The sequence below is a fragment of the Pipra filicauda genome, unplaced genomic scaffold, assembly GCF_003945595.2.
Source record: "Pipra filicauda isolate LSUMZ 115617 unplaced genomic scaffold, ASM394559v2 scaffold139_size1960392_pilon, whole genome shotgun sequence".
Taxonomy (NCBI): domain Eukaryota; kingdom Metazoa; phylum Chordata; class Aves; order Passeriformes; family Pipridae; genus Pipra; species Pipra filicauda.
The window spans coordinates 1,229,168-1,246,731 of record NW_024103873.1 but is presented as its reverse complement, the minus strand read 5'-3'; the positions used below and the strand labels follow the sequence as shown (position 1 = coordinate 1,246,731).

General features: G+C 44.0%; 1 long non-coding RNA gene across 3 annotated transcripts; it reads left to right on the top strand.

Annotated features, from left to right (window-relative positions):
* The first annotated feature begins 1,721 nt into the window (after nt 1–1,721).
* On the top strand, nt 1,722–12,679 carry LOC114001347. 3 transcript variants are annotated; one of them, XR_005562457.1, is made up of 9 exons: nt 1,722–2,160; nt 3,225–3,408; nt 4,838–5,284; nt 7,234–7,301; nt 7,665–7,719; nt 8,167–8,317; nt 10,411–10,453; nt 11,939–12,018; nt 12,425–12,679. It is a non-coding gene; the product is annotated as an uncharacterized LOC114001347 (long non-coding RNA). The 3 variants fall into 3 exon arrangements; XR_003545519.2 differs by lacking the exons at nt 1,722–2,160; nt 3,225–3,408; nt 4,838–5,284; nt 10,411–10,453 and adding an exon at nt 6,855–7,104; XR_005562458.1 differs by lacking the exons at nt 1,722–2,160; nt 3,225–3,408; nt 4,838–5,284; nt 10,411–10,453 and adding an exon at nt 6,855–7,164.
* The last annotated feature ends 4,885 nt before the right edge of the window (nt 12,680–17,564 follow it).

Here is a 17,564-nt window from a genome sequence, read left to right as displayed (position 1 = left end):
GTCAAGGTTGCAGCTCCAACCTCTGCTATTGCAGGAAAATTTAAAGTGGGATCTTTCCCTCCCACTGCAAAGGATCCAGTAAAATAAAGGGGCTGTGGAGGGGAACTTGGAAAGGGAAAGGAAAAGCTGTTGTGTTATGCAAAAGAATTTCCTTGTTTCTTCTAACTATGTCTCTTGAGATTATAATTCTCTGACTTTATTTTTAACATTCAAGTTACTGGAAGAAACAATTCCTTCCCTCTGCTTTGTCAACAAGTAAATCCCATTTCTATTTTTTTTTAAAGGAGGATCTGGATGCATAGTAAATGTAGGAGTCCTCTGAGAGAAACAGGGAGAACTGCAAATGCAGGCACAGCTTTCTTGCATTCATAATATTGCTACTAACACTGAATTTCTGAATGCTGGTTTTTTATTTAATGGTAATTTTTGTTAGAACAGATGGGCTTGTATAATGTAAAGACAATCAATTCTCATACAAAAAAGATGATAAATGAAGAACAGAAAAGTGTTTCATATCTAGAAGAAATGTTAACATATTTATGTTACAATGAAGTTTCTTCTAATGAATAATTGCTGACTTACAGCAGGTTTTGTCACACTGAACTGTTTTCCTTCCTTTCTTCTCTCACAGGTAGAGAAATATTGCCTTTGAGTTTTGAGCTGTCCTTTCAGAACCCAGCAAACCTCACTCCTGACTTGTGCTTTTACTGAAATAGGAGAGGATTAAGTGGCATGGTGGAGCTGTAGATGTTGTGCAGCAAATGCACTGTCCCATATTGGTATAAAAATTCCTAGGACTGTGAATTTACACGTAGTTGGAGGGAGATCTTTTGGGTTACAGGGTTTAAACATGATTTATGAAAGGGGATGGAAAGAGGTATAAGGAAAAAAGAGAATCAGAGGAGTGCGGGGTTAAATTGTAGTTATTTCCTATTTAAATATTCAGCCACATTCTCCTGAAGGATGAAGAGCCCACATGGAAACCCTCCTTTTCCCTCCTTGTGGGAACACCTTCTCCAGCAATTGCACCAGACTTGTGGCCAGTATTGAGGGAATTGTTCCAGGTCAGACTGGGACAGGGTTTCTAAGGCAGCTCCTGGAAGGAGGAGGTCCCTGGTGTGGGTTCAGTCTCAGGGTGGTCACACGGGAGGGGACAGTGGAGGGAGCAGTGACAGGATCAGGAGCCACCACAGGAGCAGCTTGGGCTGGGCCAGTCTGTCCTTCAGAAACGGGCAAGCAAAACCTTTGCTTTGCTCCAGCACTCAGGAGGGCAAACAGCATTAACTTCACCTGAATATCAATGCCAGTGAGCCTTTATCCAACCTGGAGGAGGGAAGAGGAGCTCAGGACAAGTGTGAGCTCTGAGTGTGATGTCCCAGCACCTCCAGCACGAGGAACACCCAGTGCCCAGCCTGGGGACTCTGTTCCCAATGCCGTTTGTGCCAGGAGTGTCCCCTGGAGCTGGTACAGACACTCACACTGAAGGTCTGCACCTGGGGAGCCCCAGCTGATGGGAAGTTTTCCTGCTAACTTTTGGCTCACCTTTGCAAAAATATTTATTACCTGAGTTCCCTTGTTTTGCACCTGATATCTGAGATTTCAAGTTCTCTCCAGCACAGGATGCTGTGGAAAAGGGAGGAGGATTTCAGTGGTGTTACACAACCTTCCTTCCTCAAAACATGTGGAGCCTACAGCTTCTGGGAAGATCAATCAAAAGCCACGTCCCAGCGGCTTTGTTAATCAAACAATTTCAGCTCCCAAGTATTTCCCTTGGGTTTGTTTTGCTGAGGCCGAGAAGCCAGAAGCGGAAATTACGCCTCATTTTCCCCATTTTGTTAAATAACCAAGAAAATCTTTGAGATATGATGCTTAGTGTCACTTTTTTGGTCTCAGCTCGACCTCCTCGGGGTTCAGAGCCTTTGATGTCGTTCCATATTGTGCATCTCACAGAGCCTTTGTCTTGGAGGAGAATTTCTGCCTGACAGCCACTCACACTCACACACACCCGCTGTCAAGATATTGCGTGCCGTCCTAAATTATTTGGTAGCGATGGGAGAAACACCTGCTTCCTGAGAACATCTCTTCCTTTTAATCATCCTCAAGAATTTTTTTGGGAGATGCATTATTTAAAATGGTAACGACAACCTGATGCAGAAACAGGTAATTTTGGATTCTTCTTGTTCCAGCAGTTGACATTCAGGTGCCTTGTTCTGGTTCCCTTTTCATGGGGTGCAAATGGTTTTCACAAGGTGAAGGAAAAAGTTCCTATGATTTATCCATTACATCTGTGTAGGACATGATATACAAAACCTTTTAGGGCTTCCTGTGCAGCAAGGGCTGCTTTTTAATTATAAATACATATAAAATATGCAAAAAGGTAAAATCGGCAGGAAGAAAAAAGAGAGCAGGAACAGGAGGGATGTGCCCTGGAACCCCTGTGCTGTGGTAATTTTGGAGAATTAATGAGTGTGGTAGTATTCAGAGGTGTGTTTTAACTTGATTGAAAAGTTTGGCACTTTAGATTGACGGCCAACACTATTCAGAAAGGGAATTTTTCTGTGTGACTGTCCAAATAGTTGCTATGTAATATTTATGTTTGTCATGTGTATTTCTAGATAGACAAGTTCTTTAGATGCATAAATTTATCATATGAAAAGCATTTTAAAATTCTTATATGTAGGTTTTAATATTATTTCTTGATTTATAGGGTTGGTTGGGTTTTTTTAGGTGATTTTTTTTACAATTTTATGGTCTCTGTAAACTGAAATACAAACATAGTTGCACTCCATTGTTTTTCTTGCCCAAATCTAATCTGAGGGGAGGAGGGGGAATTGGTCATGAGGCTTTTTGCTGTGTTGGGGGATGTCAGAGTGTTTCTGCCCAAATAATCCCCAGTGGTGGGTGGGATGAGGGTGGGAGTGCTCGGGATGCAGCTCGGAGGTGTCGGAGCGGGGAGGATCCAGGCTGAGAGGGGGTCAGGGAGGGCCTGTGGAGCTGCCCAGGGTGGTTTGGTGGGATCACACTGACACAGGGTCTGATCTCCAGGGCCATCATCCACTGGAGGAGAACTGGCCCAGAGCTCTGCCAGGAAAAATGCCATCAGAGTGGGACCAGGCTCCTGCTCCCGCTGTCACCCCCAGCTCAGCCAGGCTTTCTGGGGACAGCTGACTGGGGGAAAACTTCAGAGGTTTGAAGACATTTCCATCTACTTGTTTCTTTCCCAGACACTTCACCAGCTTGAATGACATTCCATTAACTCCAGAGTTTTCCTTGTCCACAAAGAAAGCAGCTGAGAAGCAGAGCCTGTGTGAAGGGAGGGATGGGAGCAGCTCCTGAACTGATGCAGCTCCTGCTCGTGGGAATGGAGATGTTTTTATGACATCTGGTGGCCATAAAATCTCAACTCCTGTAAGTGAAAATGGCAGTTCAAAGCCTTGTGGAGAAAATAATCCCTTGTAAGACATACCTGAATATATATATGTGTATATGCAGCTTATATGTACACACACATATATATTTATTGTCCTGGACTTTAATGTTCCCCATCATCTGTTGCTTTGAGTCTTTTGCATATCTATTATATGGAGGTAAAGATGATCATATTATTAAAAAAATACCTATAAAATATATAAGATGAGGGAAAAGGAATATTTATTTATCCAGGAAATTGAATCAATTTTAGTGTAAAATGTTAGCACACAGATGACGTTTCTTGGCCCACGTTCAACAACCCTTGAGGTTACACCACTAATCTGCACTCCCAGCACTGGCTGCATTCAGCCCAAAAGCACAAACCATGTTGCTCCTGTTCATTTGGATTCATTATTTTTGGTTTTAAACCAAAAGGGCATTTCTGTGACTGCTGCAGGCCCTGGGAGGGGCTATGGCAGCACTGATTTGATTTATCCCTGGCCCCAGGAAATGCATATTTGCTGCTGCATGATCTGATGTCATGTAACAGTGGCACTGGGTATGGGATGAATTAGCTGCTGTGATTAAAAAGGGACCTTTTAGGGCTCCATCCAGGCTAAAATAAAGGGCAATACTTGGCTAAAAATTGGCTTTAGTGGCTTGGATTGGGCCCCTTGTTCACTGTGCTTTTTACAAAATACCTACTACAAATCTAAGGACTTTGTAATACTCATCACAAGGGTTTTTTAGGCAAATGATATTGTTGGTTCTTGCCTGACCTAAATTATTATGATAGCAAGGAATGCAAAAAACCAAGTTAAATTACTCTTTAGCAGAAATTTCAGGGAATGGACACTTTTGCATGAATATTTCATGCAAAGCTATAAATAATTCTGTTGGATTTTGAAGATCAGAAAGTGACTACTTGGATGATGTAGGGCATTTATGTAAGGCTGTGTAAGGCTTTGTGCCTGCTGTAAGAGACACATTCATTCATGGAATTCAAGTCATGTGTGGGTAAATTGGACATTTTTCCTGAAATTTCTTTTCAATTGCTCTTTGTTTCAGTTGTTAAGACTGGAATAGACAAACACAGCACTGTCATTTGCCTCCAAAGTTACCTGAGAGCTGTGCAAGCTGCAATGTTTTCACAAAGCTTTGGCCTTTTAAGGAGGTTTTATTCAATATTCTAATCCTAGTGCTGAATATGTTGTGCTCATGAAGTACACATTTGTTAGATTCCTGAAGTGTAGGTCCCTCTGAACCTTCATTCACATATAAAAATCAACTCCACTTGATGGTATTATGCTCCTTATAAGTTGACTTGGATGTGGTTTTGTTTTTTTTCTGTAAATGGTAGTAATCTCTTCATATTAACCAGGAGAAAAAAGATAAGAAATAGAATTGTTTTCTCCTTATGTCACAGGATGGATCTTCTGGCAAACAAACAAAGAAATCATGAAATTATCTGAAGAGCTCGTTCCTTGAATCCCCCGGAAAACAACTGCAAGCTGAACATCAAAGAGCACAAACAAAATATTGCCACATTAATGTCTCCTGCACAAAGGGAGCCTTTTGCTGTGTGCAATGTGCTTATCCTGCAAATGCTGAAGCAGCTCCCAGACCAGCAGCAGAATAATTCCTGCCTGTAGCATCCCGAGAGGAGAGCGGAGCATCCTCCGAGGTGCCACCGACGCCCTTGGCTCGGGGGGACTGGTGGCCCCTTCACCACCCCAGGGGGGTCCTACACCAGTGTCCCCACTGCTTTGGGGACATTTGCTTTGGGATCCACGTCCCAGCTCATTTCCAGCGCTGGAGTCCCAGGGATGCTGCCCAGAGTGAGCCTGGGAGCAGGAGCAGCAGAGATTTTCAGGTACCTCATGGTCGTGGTGTCCAAGAGGGAGAACACAAACCCCCCTGGCTGTATTGCAGGAGGGGAGGTGCAGTGTGTCCCACAGCAAGGGCTGGCTCTGGAGGACAGTCCCCACCCTGAGGAGCTTCTGGGGCCTTTGTGAACAGAGCAGGGCCCTCGTGTCCCTCAGCTCAGGGGAGGTGTCACTCAACAGGCTCTGCTTTAACCTTCCTCAGCACTGCACGTTACTGAGGTCATCTCAGTGAAAATACAAAAGAGAATCACAGAGTCACTGGGGTTGGAAAAGCCCTCTGAGACCATCAAGTCCAACCACATCCCCAGCACTGCCCAGGCCACCACTCACCCATGGCCCCAAGTGCCACATCCACAGGGCTTTTAAATCCCCCCAGGGATGGGGACTCCACCCCTGCCCTGGGCAGCCGTGCCAGGGCTGGACAACCTTTTGGGGAAGAAACACAGTTTAATCCTTCTGTTCTTCTCCTGATGTGTATTATGTGTTCCAGTCACATCCTGCTTTTCTCTGCATAACTTTTCAGGAATTGCAATGGTCACTCAGCTCACGTTTTTTTTCCTCCCTCTGTTTAAATTTAAATTTTTGCCTCTATTTTCCCCTGGTAAAACAAGGTTACTTTATAAAATTTCCAAGCTGTATTTCATTACCATTTTTCACCATCTATATGATCTCTTTTGTAATGCCAAATGTGCTACTTGTACATGATAAATCTGTGCAGCAGCAAAGAACTTTTCAGTCTCTCATCTGTTTGGAGATGAACTTCGGGTGTGTCAGTGCTTGCATATTGATTTGATATACCACAGAACAAGGACAAAAGGAAAGGAGTTACAAAGCCAAGCAGTCAAAAAGGTAATTTATATGAAACAGAAATTTAAATAGGTGGGAAAGTCACAGGGGTGCACTAAAATCTTCCATGAGGTTTAGATGGCAGATCTTCGTGCCACTGTGACTGAACCACCAGGCTGAAAGGCAGGAATAATGCTGGGACCAAACCACAGTGGACAACATCTCCTGGACCTTACTTAGGGAGATAAGATAAATAAAGGAGAGCTAAAAGGATTTTACCAAATTCATACTACACAAGACTGGCTTTCTGTGTGCACACAAATAACTTGGATTAGCAAGATGTGCCATCGCTTCCACCATAAAAATATCCAGTCTCACATTATTTTAAGAGACTTTCAAAATAGAGTGGAATTAAAATATTTGTTTTAAACTCCCCAGGGAAAAGGTGCTGGGCTTCCTGCACAATCTTTCTTTTTCTTTTTATAGTCCTTCTCCACCCTCAGTCATTCAGCAGTTCCATTTCCCAAAATACCAGTGGTAACTCCTTCTCCAGTCTTTGCCCGTGTGGATGTTTGCTGTGATATCACTTCACTCCTCAGAATGAAGCCCTTCATTTCTGTCTCACTCTTTTGGTACAAATGCAGCCAAAACTGTGTTTTTTAGACAGAATATTAACTGTGCTGGGGAGACAAGGCTGCCCAGAGAAGCTGTGGCTACCCCACCCCTGGGAGTGTCCCAGGCCAGGTTGGAGCACTCTGGAATAGTGGAAGGTGTCCCTGCCCATGGCAGGGGTGGCACTGGATGGCCTTTGAGGTCACAAGCCAAACCATTCCATGATTCCACGATCCCTTGCTGTGAGTTTTGCATCCTGGGAGGTTTTAATTTTCCCAGTTTCTTGTCCCACAGTTTCACTTTGGTCCGTTGACATTTCCCTGTTATTGACCCCCGGCAGCAAAAGGCTTGGAATGGCAGGAGAGACTTAATGAGGCACTTTACATGTCCCTCATGAAAAGTGGCTCAGGTTTGAGTGCTGCTGCTCTGCACCTGGGCTTATTTTCATTCCCATCTCTCATAGCCAAAGGTAACATCTCAATGTGTTCCATTCTTGCTTTTATAAATTGAATAACCAGTTTTTTCTGGCTTCCCCCAGGAACCTCGGAGTGAAATTGTTTTCCTGTCCTGCAAAATACTTCAGAAACTTTCTATTCCTGAATTGAGGTGAATGGTTTTGCTTTCTTATTGTTGCTTTCTCTGACAGCAATATGTTCCATCTGCTGGGCGTTTCGAGGCACTTTGATTTGTATCAAATTTGAAATTTAACTTTTTTCCTTATATTTCCAAATGAAGAGTACTTTTCAGCTTCATTTTCTGCCATTTCAAGATGTTCTTTCACACAAACAACATTAGTTTGGGCATATTTTGTTTTTAAATGAAAATATTTGGTTGAAAGTGTTGCAACCAGTTTTTGTGCTTAACTTTTCCCTGATAGGTGAGTGGATATTTTCCTTTGAATCTCAGAAATATGCTTATTTTCTAACACCCACCCCCCCAAAAAAAAAAAAAAATGTTTTATATTTCCAGGCTGCTGCTTGGACTGTTTTCCATCTCCTTCTAACACACGGAGCTCCATTAAGAGGTTGGTAAACTCTTTGAAGAGCTCAGAGAAATTACCAGTTTTCCCTGCTCTCAATCATCTCTTAATTCTTTTCCTTTTGAAGGGTGTAAAATTTTCTCCTCTCCCTGTCAGGCTCTGTGTAATTAATGCTGTCTCCCTGTTCTCCCAGCTCCCACATCTCTCCCTTCCCTTCTCTCCACGGCACCGTTTCCTTTGCGGGTTTGAAGGGACTGATTATTCTGCTTCTAAAAGGCAAAAAAGTTCAAATTGTTCTTTGTGTGACAGCAGCAACATCAGCTGAGAGTTTGCTTGAAAACTGGTGCATCATTGCCTAAGAATGGACAAACTTTTCCATTCCAGTTCTCTCTGGGAGACACACCTGGGCTAGGGGAAGGTGTCCCTGCCCATGGCAAGGGACATGAGATGGGTTTAAAGTCCCTTCCAACCCAAACCATTCTGGGATTCTAGACCCTGCTCCAGCTCCTTGGGGGTCTGCAAGAAGGAACGTGGCCTAAACCTGGTCCCTGGAGGGACAGTTGCCACCTCCCAGAGGACACAGCTCACATTCCAACATATGTTGTGACTTGGAACAAAACCTGCAGGAGCTGAGCCATGAGAGGTAGTAACAATCCTTCTTTTAAAATATTTATATGAAATGACTGTGGGCCAGGGGGGCAGGAGCTGAAGGCTGGAGCTGGTTTTGGTTCTACGCGGTCGAAAGAGATTTCTCTTGTTTTTTATTTTTAAGAAGTTCAATGAAAAATGAATATTTGTTTTTTATTTTTTAATATGGATGTTAAAGATTTAGAGCAGAGAACCTGTTTCTTTATAAATGCCACAGTAAAGAGCTACTTTGGCACTTGGGCTACACAAACCCCAAAGGTTCCTCATTCATCCACAGCCCCGAGGGCGGGGGGTGTTGCTCTGCAGTGAGATGGAGAAGGAAAATCTGTTGGCAAGAGCAGGCTTTTCCTTATGGCTTCTGGTTTTCCAATATGTTCTCTGAGTACTTCCAAGTAAAACACTTCCTGCCATGTCTGCCAGAGAGCAGCAGAAAGGAAGTGTGGGTTCCACTTTACATGGTGCTCTGAGATCGTGGGGGGGAGACGACAAACCCCAAACCCAAAGTCAGAACTGGCAACTCCAGTAATAAGTTGCCATGGACAGTATAGGAGTGTGGTCATGGCCCCAAGGCTGCCAGAGCTCAAGGAGTGCTTGGAGAACACCCTCAGGGACAGAGTGGGACTGTTGGGGTGCCTCTGCAGGGTCAGGGGTTGGATGATGACCCTTGTGGGTCCTTCCAGCTCAGGACATTCCATGATTTCTACGAAAGGCTGCAGAACTTGCACCTGACTGACTTAGCTGGAGATACCAGTTGTCCTGGTGTCTCCATATTCCTCGTTGTCCTAAATATATTGGGAACACTTGGTTCCTTAATTTGGTCTATTAATAAGCATAATTCTTGCTGATTTGAGCAAAAATAAGTATAAAAGTGAGAGCAAGTGCTGCCTTATTCCTGCTCCATTGGCTGGACTCCACAGTGGATTGGCTGTGAGGGTGCAGCAAAATGCTCTTTTCCATCAGCACTAGGGATATGAGTCCTGTTCTCTGCACATTTACTTGGTGTTGGATGAGATCTGCAGATTGTCACGGTACTCCTGACGCAGTACAGGGACTGTCAGGGCCCGAGGGCACAGCGGGTGCTGCAAATGTCTCCATTCTTGTTATTACTGTTGATGTTATGGTTGTCTCTGTTGTTGGTTTGGGTATTATTATTATCATTATTTACTCAGAGTGTGGTGAGGCCCTGGCACAGGTTGCCCAGAGAAGCTGTGGCTGCCCCATCCCTGGAAGTGTCCAAGGCCAGGTTGGACGGGGCTTGGAGCAACCTGGGCTAGTGGAAGGTGTCCCTGCCCATGGCAGGGGGTGGCACTGGATGGGCTTTGAGGTCCCTTCCAACCCAAACCAGTCTGGGATTCCATTATACAGCCATATTTTGCAAATAAAAGGTTATCGATTCCCTTGCTGGAAAGAAGGGAAGAGGAGAAGAAAGAAGTCTGCCAGATACTTTTTTGTAAATTGTTTTCCATTGGTTCTGCTTTCCTGGAGAGCATTAGGAATAATCCCTTGTCAGGGTGCCAGGGAGCTGCTGCTCTAAATGCAGCATAATGAAGTGGGCAGTATCTGCAGAGGTGCACAGGCATTAAAACTGCTTAAATGAGAGCAAACTACAGAGGGAAATTTTGGAAGGGCACTGGGGAATTTTAATTTCTGCATGGCTGAGAGGACAAAGGCCTTGGACAGTAAATACTGGTGACAAGAGCTGTAGGACAGGATGTGCTGTGCTCCTTGAGTGCTTCTGCTTGAGCAGAATTGGTAACCCATCACCTTAGAGTTGTATCCAGTCCCAGCTTAATGCCAACTAAAAAATAATAAAAGAGGAAACAAACAACTTGGAGCTTAATGAGGAGGAAAAATGTAATTATAAGAACAGCTTTAATTGATAAAGGCAACATCAAGGTAGCAGAAGCTCTGCTTCTCATCAATACAGGGTTTAGTATCATCTATCAGCTACAAATTGATCACTGAGCTGCCTTTGCCAAGGCAGCCCTTTATTTGCTCGTGTTTTGTACTGTTGTGTTTGTGTTTAACATACAAATATAGGTACAGACTACCTGGTTTTTGGTTGGTTTGTTTTTGTTTTTTTTTCAGGGACTGTTCTCCTATTGAAAAGCAATATAGAGCAGAGAGCAATGTAAGCAAAAGGAGTAAGACTTTGATCAGAGTCAAGCTGTTGTGCCCTCAAAAAGCCCAGCAACTCATTAGTATTGATTAGGTCAAGGTGACCTATTCTAACAATACAGTTCTTAGGATCTCAAATTCAAAATAACTGTAGTAAATAAGACTAATAGAACCCATCTGCTGCTCCCCACTAACATTGTGCTATGGTTCATACAACTGGGTTCACACTGGAGAATAAATTACTGACTGGTAAATCAGGGTGGGAGCCCAGGCAGGAATGTCTGGGGCAGTGTGATGCTGTTGGGTCCTTTATTGATGGGGACTGTACAAACTACATTATCAGCTGATCCCAGGCGATGTGGATCTACAACATTTAAAGAGCTGTCACAGGCTTTTTCCTCTAAAAGTTCAATGTGTTCCAAATGCTCTCTTGTTTTCTGCATTTGTCTCTCAGTTGGTCAACTTCTGCCCAGGGGAGCAGGTCACCTAAACATCCTTAAACCCAGCACAGATAAAACTAAGATCTTTCTGTTAATTCTTTGGAGAAAAGGGACAGTTTTGACAGGACAAAATGGGGAATGGCTTCAAAGTGACAGAGGGCAGGGGTAGGTGGGATATTGGGAAGAAATACTTTATAATGAGGGTAGGGAGGCCCTGGCACAGGTTGCCCAGAGAAGCTGTGGCTGCCCCATCCCTGGAAGTGTCCAAGGCCAGATTGGAGCAACCTGGGCTAGTGGAAGGTGTCCCTGCCCATGGCAGGGTGTGGGACTGGATGGGCTTCAAGGTCCTTTCCAACCCAAACCATTCTATGATTCTGTTCTATGATAAGAAGGACAAAATGGGAGGTTAATGGTGTGTTGTGATGTATTTCCAGCATCTGATGGATGAACATAACAGGACAGATTTTTATTCTGGGTAATCTGAATAAAATGCACACCTTATGGTGCTCTCATGCTTTAGTTGTTAATACAACCCCCTTTGGCAAAAAAAGGCACTCTCTGTCTTAGACCCCACCTATTTTTTAATCTCACAAATCTTGCTGTCATTTCCCCTCTGTTTTACACCTGTTTCCTTCCTTCTACCAGATTACAACAGGTTTATGGTCTCTGGAGTGATCTCCAGCTCACCAAGGAACACATTATGTTCTCTAGGAAAAAGAAAAAGAAGCTCCTTATGTCTCATTAACTTGAGCAGATCCTGTTTGACACTGTGGGAAGGAACCTGCTGTGTCCAGAGCAGGCCTTGCCAGGCTGAGCCTCTCCCAAACGGCTGCTATTGATGAGCAAACAAAGGGGGTCGGCCAAGGGGATGGTAAACAGTAAATCTTAGTGCATGCTCTGCTTGGGCAAACAAGGGATTAGCTGCTGAGTGTTCATCCAGCTTAGCTGAGACCATTAAAATTACCCTGGTATTTAAAACTACACATGCTGAGGGAAATGCATATTCATTTTTTTCCCCTGGGAAAGCCAGATCATATTGAATCAATATTTAATTTTAGGGGACAGCCTCCAGACAGTGAGAAATGGTGTGTGAGGCTCTCTCTGTCTCCTGGAGGAAGAAGTCAGGGGGCTGTTTGAGGTGAGCTCAGCCTTGTCAGCTGTGATGCTGTTTGCTCTCAATCATTTCCCACTGGCCTACGTGACTGTGATGGGACTGGAAGCACGGGGGCTGCTCTCCCAGCTCCCTGTTCCTCCACGCTCAGCACAGGGGGTTAACCTGGGCAAGGTAACATCAATAATGCAGAACAGGGAAGTTGCTGTGCCAACTCTTCTGCTCAGTCAAGTGAGACTTTTACGCTCAGTTTTTCAGTTCCTTTCCTGGAGTGGGGAAAGGATCCCCTTGTCATGCAAAGCCTTTCCTGCTGGGATTGCTCTGAGTTCCCTCTGCAGCAGCAGCCCTGCAAACAGGCAGCCAGAGCACAGCCCCAACCCCTGGGCAGGGTTTGTGCTTCACCTCCAAATCTCAACTTTCCTCTTCCTTTTAGGCCTTTGTTCATATCAAACCAGGAGAGATGTGGACTCTGAGGGAGTGATGTCCACACACCTGGCATGGACAGGAGTTACCTTGATGGGTAACCACACATCAGGCATTTCTCTGAGCAGATCCTGCTGTTGGGGCTTTTGTTCCCCAGCACGTTCCTGTTTTATCTGCTCCTTTGGCAGAGGTGCCAGGCAGCACAATGAGACTCCTCAGGAAATGGAGACACAGAAGTTTTAATAAATGCAAGTTATCTAAAAGATATTCTTTTGTATTCACTTCAGCCATGTCAAGATGTTCCAGAGCTGAAAAGAGTAAAAGGAGTGATGTGGATGTCAGAAGCGTTGATAAATTAATTGTACACAGAGCTGAACCAAGTTCTTAAGCAGATTTTATACTGTAATTCATGTTCTACAAGCCCAGGATGAATCATGAGAACTGCTGCTTGAGCCTGAAACAGCAATGGATTCTTCTGTAACAGCAAGCCTGTTAATGCACAGGATATCTGCTCTGCAGAACTCATCTGTTACGTCACATTTTGCCCTGAAGTAGCTGCAGGCAAAGGGTGATGCTGGAATCTCACCCTGCAAAGGTTGCTGAGGACTAAATAACAGCGCTGTGACTCAGGGCCCTGTGCTGGGACTCAGGGCATCCAGAGTACAAAGGAAGTTAAAGTGCTGTGGGCACAGTAATCACATCCTTTGTCTTGGTGTGCAGGTGCTGTGGAGCAGATTTGGTGTTGCTGGAGTTAATAAATCATTCACTGGGGGAACAGCATCGTGGTCCTCACACAACATCATTAACAGGCCAACCTGTGACTGCAGCAGGGAGAGAGTGCTTAATTAAAAGCAGGATGCTTCCAAGGCTCAGAACTGTTCAGGTCACAATTTCAAGCATTTACGTTCTGGAATGTTAATTTGGGCTTTAGGAACTGGAATCCATCGGGGGGATCGTGAAGTCCTGGGGGGGATCGTATCCCTGTATCCCAAGGCAGTAATGAGTCTGGGCTTGGACTTATCCTGAATTCTGTATTTCTGAGCATGATGTTAAATCCAGTTCCAGTCTGTCTGGGGAGAAATGGACCTCTGCAAAAAGTATCAGTGGAACTCCCTGTCGAGGCCTTGATGTCACAGAGTCATGGAATGGTTTGGGTTGGAAGGGACCTTAAAGCTCATCCCATCCCACCCCCTGCCATGGGCAGGGACACCTTCCACCAGCCCAGGTTGCTCCAAGCCCCGTCCAACCTGGCCTTGGACACTTCCAGGGATGGGGAAGCCACAGCTTCTCTGGGCAACCTGTGCCAGGGCCTGCCCACCCTCACGGGGAAGGATTCCTTCCCAATATCCCATCTATCCCTGCCCTCTGGCAGGGGGAAGCCATTAAAGTGATATTGCAGAGTATTGCTCTGTTCTATAGGCAATTTGTGTTTAAATGCTTTTGTTTATTAGAAACAGCAAAAATGAGGTTTATGTGTTAATTTTATCCGGAGTTCTTGCCTATGGATGAGTGAATGTCTTGACAAAAATTGTTCTCTTGAGTTTTCCACCTTCTCCCTCAGTGTCCCTGCTTTCCTCCTGTAATTATTCAGCTTTCTGACTCTGCACATCAGGTGGGGTAACGTGGGGGAGGAGGGAGGATGAACAGTTCAATTAATTAAGCCAAGTTGTAGCAGATCATCATCATTTTTCAAGGTGTCAATTGAGAGATCTCTGGGAAAGATGCAGATGAGCCAGGACCACCTGGGAATTCTGTCTCAGTTTCCATCACAGCATTTCAGAGAGCTTGGAAATACCTGTCAGGGTTTAATGTTAACCCCGTGATACCTGTGAAGAATATTTGCAGGAGTGTCCTAAAAGTGTTGATTTCCACCCCTGGAATACAGAGACAGCCCAGTGACCCTAAGAATTCTTCTGCTGTTGTGCAGAGAGGATTTTTGTTGGGCTTTGCTAAAGTAAGTCTTAAACTAGGAATTTTGACATTAATTAAAACATGGAATGCTACAATTGGAGCAGTAAAGAATGGAAAGCAAAGCTCTCATATGAAGCACAGAAAGATAAATGTGAATTCTGTGTATTTTTTTTGCATGTCCAGGTAAGAAAACTCCTTGAGTTTAGCCCCAGCTTGATTAATATGAAGCTATACAAATTCTAGTTTGCATCTTTGCTTTGTCCTACCTGAAACCAGACAGTCTGGACACAAGTTAATGTACACCCTTGCTTTTCAAAAGCAGTGACACAGCTATTTCAACACCCTGGTTCTGGATTTGGGAAGGTTTTATTTTGTGGCTGAGGACTCACACCTTGGTGTGCACAGAGAGCTGAAGGACACTCCTGTCCTCCTGCCTGTTCCCAGCTCCAGGAGGGGCAACTTCTGAGTTTATGTGTTAGGGACTGGAAATGTCCAGCAGGATTTCATCCCCGAGTCACATCTGAAGGTCTGTACTCTGCAATCTTCCTCATGGCTCCCTTTAGGAAATTATTCTGCACAGATATTTTTGAATATTTTATAAAGAAAATATTCTTGAATAGTTCTTTATATTTTTGAGTGCCAGGAGTCCCTGCAGCCCACCTGAAGTCCCCTATGCCCCTGCTCTGGAAGGCTCTTCAGCTCTGTGACACCAGGTTTATTGGGTTTATTGCTTGATCACTGTTCATTCTGCAGCTGTTTGTTGTTTCAGCCCTATTTATTCTGCAGGTGTTGCTTTGGCAGCAAATCAGGGTGGAGTGGGGCAGCCCAGGGATGTTTGGCTGGAGCTTGGGATTTCTCTGCAGTGAGGAGGATTCTCACCAACACCCTGAAGTCACAAAAAGAGAACTTTTCTGGGACTCTGGAGGCTACTGGAAGGAGTAGGAAATGGGAGTGGAATGAAATTATGGAACAGGTACATTTATTTATATATTTATTTATGCCTTTTTTTTTATCTTTACAGAGTTCTGTTGTTGTGGTTTTCTGTCTTAGTAAAAGAGATGGGAATTTCTTTAGTGTCTTTCCATAAAGTTTTATCTCCCTGCCCTGGCTGACTCAGAGCCTTGTACAGTGACTTTTATTTTAATTAATCCACTGTAGAAAGACTGGGAAGTGCAGGGCTGGCTGTCCAGGGGCTGCTTTAGCAGGAATATATTTTGCTAAATTGCAACCCAGTGGGTACAAGCATTAAGTGCCACCTGGCTGGTGTTTGGGCTCGATGGTCCTTGAGAGCTCCTCCAACCTGAAGGGTTCTGTGGTTCTCAGTGGTTTGCTCAGGCACCAACATCAAACCTTCCTTCATAAAGTGATGGAGCCTCATCCCAGAACTCCTTCAGTTCCCTCCTCCTCTGGAGAGCTGGAAGTTCACTCCAGAGCTTAATTTTTCTCATTGTTACAATCCTTGATTTTTCAACCTTGGTTTTCAGCCAGCTTACTTTTCTTTTGTCTTTGTCTTACAGCAGAAATGTTTCTTCTCTCTCCTTTGTTTATTTACTGACACAAAAATCCAGCTAATTTTCTAGGCTAAATAAGCAATTTTGTTTTAATCTCTTCCTCTGTTGCCACTTCTCGATCATCCATGCAATGCTTGTACACACTAAAATTCATCTTTTCTGAGCAAAAATGTACAAAATTATACATGATATTGAAAATTGAGTTCTTTGTGTTTCTGTCTATTGGAAAAATGATGTGTAATAGGATTTAACTTTTTAATTGCAAATTCCCATTCTACATGAGCCATGCTTGGTTTCCTCTTCTTTTACTTCTTACTGATGAGTTCCTGGTATTTACAAGAAATTCTTGTTGTCGCTTCCAAAGAACAACATTTTTCACTTAGCTCCAGACATGTTTCTATGTTTCCACATATAGTAGTAAAATTGAGTCATTTTGTGACTTGGCATCATGTGGTTCAGATTGGATTATTTAGTTTTGGAGAATAATATTCTAATTGGATTTGGGAAAAATCTAATTTCTACTGACCTGAGGACTGTAGGTTTGTGGTGGATGGGGAAAAGACTTGTTGCATTTAATTTTATATATATATATTTATTTATACACACATATATATTTTTATATATATACATATATATTACATGTATATGTTACATATTTATAACATATATACATATATATATTTTATATATATGCATATATATATATTTTACACATGGGTATATATATACACACATATATGTTTTATATATATATGGAAGTCTTTAACAGCACAGGTGCTTATAGAATAGAATATAGAATCCTGGAATTGTTGAGGTTGGAAAAGACCTTTGAGTCCAACCATCCCCCAGCACTGCCAAGGCCACCAGTGACCCATATCCCCAGGTGCCACATCCACATCTTTGTTAAATCCCCCCAGGGATGGGCACTCCCCCTGTGACAACCCTTTTGATGAAGAATTTTAATGCCTGACCAATATTCTAACATGAGGCTGAAGATGAGGAGTTACAACTTAGATTATAGAGAGCTACTAGGAAAAGTAGTGTGAACTTTTTCTTCATTCTTGATTTTCTAATTTGTCACAAGACAGATGTGCTGGATTTGGGCAGACTCTGGGGAACAAGTAAATGAGGGATATTTCACCAGCTGGTAACAGCCTTTGAGCAGCTCTTAAATCTGAGCAGCTTCACCACTGCTTTTATTTGTAGCCCAGATCAATGCCCCTGATGTGCCTCACTGACTCCATGTTAGACCTGCTGACTGGGAGGATCTGTGTCAGGCAGTGCTTTCAATATTTGTCAAACTGAAAAAAGAAACCAACTCAAACCCAACAAAAAACCCTCCAACAAACTTTTTGTCCTGTTGGCAACATCAAGCTGACGAGCTGTGCAAAGCCCCCGAGGTTCTTGCCTGTCTGTGGGGACCTTGCTGGATGTTCCAGGGCTGGGGGACCTGCTGGGCACCTCGGGGGGAGCTGCAGCCTCCAAGGAAGGCCAGGGAAGGAGCCAGCTGTGTTGTGGAAATAAGGTTTTCCAGAGAAGCTGTGGCTGCCCCATCCCTGGAAGCGTCCAAGGCCAGGTTGGACAGGTCTTGGAGCAACCTGGGCTAGTGGAAGGTGTCCCTGCCATGGCAGGGGTGGCACTGGGTGGGTTTTAGGGTCCCTTCCACCCCAAACCATTCTATAACATCAAAGGGATGTGGGTTTTGTCAGCTCTGCCAGTCATTTCCAC